The sequence below is a fragment of the Herpailurus yagouaroundi genome, unplaced genomic scaffold, assembly GCF_014898765.1.
Source record: "Herpailurus yagouaroundi ecotype Mexico unplaced genomic scaffold, PumYag 557, whole genome shotgun sequence".
Classification (NCBI taxonomy): domain Eukaryota; kingdom Metazoa; phylum Chordata; class Mammalia; order Carnivora; family Felidae; genus Herpailurus; species Herpailurus yagouaroundi.
In genome coordinates this window covers 2,392,538-2,395,545 of record NW_024412774.1, presented here as the reverse complement: position 1 = coordinate 2,395,545, position 3,008 = coordinate 2,392,538, and the positions used below count along the sequence as shown (strand labels likewise).

Sequence of the window (3,008 nt, the reverse complement as noted above, 5' to 3'; positions counted from 1 at the left end):
CCCGGCCCTGGGTTCACGCCCCCCGCCCCCGCGCCCTCCCCTCACCTCCTCGGTCCCGGGGCCGCCGCGCCGCACTCCTCCTCTCTGCTCCCTCGCGGATGGTGGCAGCGGCGGCAGCGGCGACTCAGACCCTGGGGTCAGGGGGACGGGCGCCCAGGCCGGAAGTGACCTTCCTGGCCGCTTCCGCCCGCGCTGCTCCCCCTCCCCTTCCCACTCCCCCTCCAGCCTCCACCCCGTCCTCGCCGCTCTAGGAAGGCGAGCCCGGCGACCCCCTAGCCGCCGCCCCCCAAGCTCTATGGTACGGAGCGGACGCCCCTGGGAGCCACTTCCGGACACGTCTAGGACACGGGTCCTCCGTCCCCGCTCTATGGCGCCGCGCGCCGAGGGGCTTCGGGCCCCGCCCCCTTCCAGGACAGGAGGCGCGGGCCCGGCCCGTTAGGCGGAGACTTCCGGGTGCTCGGGAGGTACTCCCCCCACCAAACCCGGCTCCCGGCGCTCGCGCCTGCGCGGTCGGCGCCCCGCGCCAGCCTGGGGCGGAAAGGTGTGGGAGAGAGTGGCGGCTAGGGCCGTTCGTGCCACCCCAGGTCCTCCTGTCGTCTCTATCATCGTAACCCCTTCCGTGCCGGGGCTCGAGGCGGTGGCAGCGTCCGCTTGTGGAGGCAGCTCCGGGGCACAGCCCTGACGAGCCCTGCCCGGTGTCCGCGACTGAGCCTAGTTAGGGTCCCGGAGCGAATCTCTAGGGTGGGGCTGGCGGCGGGGGAACCTGCTGCCCCCAAGGCAAGACCCACCAGTGCCCTCGTTTAGTGCACCTGCCACCTGCCAAGCCGGGCGACCAGCCAGCCCCTTCCTTCCCTGGGTCCCTGCCCTCTGGTGGGAGAGGGGAAGGCTGGTCTCAGGTTTCACCTGAAGCCAACCCTGGAGCTGAGAGGGCTCACCGTCCCCCCCCCCCCCCACCGGCCTCAGTGCCCTCCCTTTTAAGGGGGTAATAACACGTTGTGCTCCTGCGAGGTCTTTGCATACATTAGGATCCGTTAATAACCTATTTCTCTTTTGCAGATAACAAGGGACAGAGAGCTCAAGGCACCTGCCGAAAGTCACATGCTGAGAATGCAGAGCCTGGGCTCCAACCGTGGGCTCGCTCCCGATTCCTGTATTTGACCGTGCCTAAACTGCCTCCCATAATGGACCATTGATCCCAGTAGCTGAGGATTCACCTACTTTCCTCATGTGAGGCAGGCACTTAGGAAGCACTCACTGAATGTCAGCTGTTATTTCAGTGTTCTCATATAAGTAGATGTTTTAAAATTATTGTTTACACCACAGTGTGCTGGCAGGCCAAGTCATTGCCCACCCCCCCCAACGCTCCCCACCCCACACACTTGGCTGGCTCTCACGTCAGGGGCAGATGACTTCCCGTAATTATTTATAAGTGTTTTATTATCATCATCACTGAAACAGTCACCAATAATAAATAAATAAACATAAATGACGGATTAAGAAAAGAGAAACAGTCACGGAGCTTGGGAGTCAGGAAGATGGGGATATACAATTCCCTTGTTGAATAACACCTCTCACAGCCTCAAGAATCTGTACAAATTTGCTTAATTTAGGACCTGATCCTAGCAAAGTCTCAGTGAAAATGCTAGTGATTAGCAGGACTTATTAGTGCTATTATTTCTGCTGTGGCCGCTGAATACCCTCATATCTCAATCTGCAATCATAAGATGTGTGTTGTTGATCTAATGACATCTTTTCAGGATAAAAAATAGTTCTGTATTAAACGTACATGTAAATAGTAAGATATGCCTGTGTCTCACCTTCAGAAATATCGCAAAAGTAAATTTTTAAATACTAATTATTATTTATTACTATGAGTATGAACTTTATGTCATGAAACCTGAGTATAAGACTCATCAGTGCTCCTCTGAATCAGATCACTTGTTGTGTGTCTGCAGTGGCCTGGAGGGGGGCAAAGTGGAAGGCACAGCTTTCTCCCTCTCCCTTTCCACCCTCCCAGCAGACCAAATTGAGAACCCAATGATGAGATCCGGAGAGCTCTCTTGATCGCCAGACGGAAGCCATGTACTGAGGATGGTGATGCAACAGCTAGAAGGGGCCAGGTCAACACTTGGTGGCTTTACGAGAAAGAGGTTCTGTGCCAGCAGAGCTATGACATGAGAAAAGCTACCTTCTATCTGATTTAAATTTTTTTAATGTTCATTTATTTTTGAGAGAGTGGGACAGAGCACAAGCAGGGGAGGGGCAGAGAGAGGGAGACACAGAATCCCAAGCAGGCTCCAGGTTCCAAGCTGTGAACACAGAGCCCAATGCAGGGCCCAAACTCACCAACTGTGAGACCATGACCTGAGTCCGATGCTTAACCGACTGAGCCACCCAAGCAATCCCCTTCTATCTGATTTTAAACCATTCATAATTCTGAGTGTCTCTCTTAAGACTGTCAAACCAATAATGGGTATTTCCAAGTCATAGGATGGGGTTGTAGTCAAAATGGCTCATCGATCACAAAAACCTGCCCTTCCCTTTCAGAGTATAGAATTATCCCTGGAAAGGCTATTTCCCATCCAGGGACTACAGCTTGACATCTGTGTGTGGCCTTGTGATTGGCTCTAAACACTAGGATGGGGGCAGAAGGGACACAGACCATTTCCAGGCCACAGCTCTTAAAAACAAGCATGCTTGGAGTGCCTGGGTCACGGTCAGTCAGTTAAGCATCCGACTTCAGCTCAGGTCATGATCTCACAGTTCATGGGTTCAAGCCCCGTGTCAGGCTCTGTGCTGACAGCTCAGAGCCTGGAGCCTGCCTCAGATTCTGTGTCTCCCTCTCTCTCTGCCCCTCCCATGCTCTCTCTCTCTCTCTCTTTCAAAAATAAAACATTAAAAAAAAAAAAAAGGCATGCTTCTGTGCTCTTTTTGCTCCTACTGGCTGGATACAGAAAAGAACCAGGTCCTAGGGCATAGTGGAGCTCCAAGAAAACTGGGTCTCTCAA

The 3,008-nt window shown here is 54.1% G+C and overlaps 1 long non-coding RNA gene across 1 annotated transcript in view; it reads right to left on the bottom strand.

Annotated features, from left to right (window-relative positions):
- The window catches only part of LOC121023490 (uncharacterized), a 20,655-nt gene extending 20,441 nt beyond the window's left edge, over positions 1-214 (bottom strand). Inside the window, exon 1 of the long non-coding RNA XR_005787422.1 lies at positions 46-214. This is a non-coding gene — a long non-coding RNA (uncharacterized LOC121023490). The remainder of the gene's footprint in view (positions 1-45) is intronic.
- Positions 215-3,008: the final 2,794 nt, after the last annotated feature.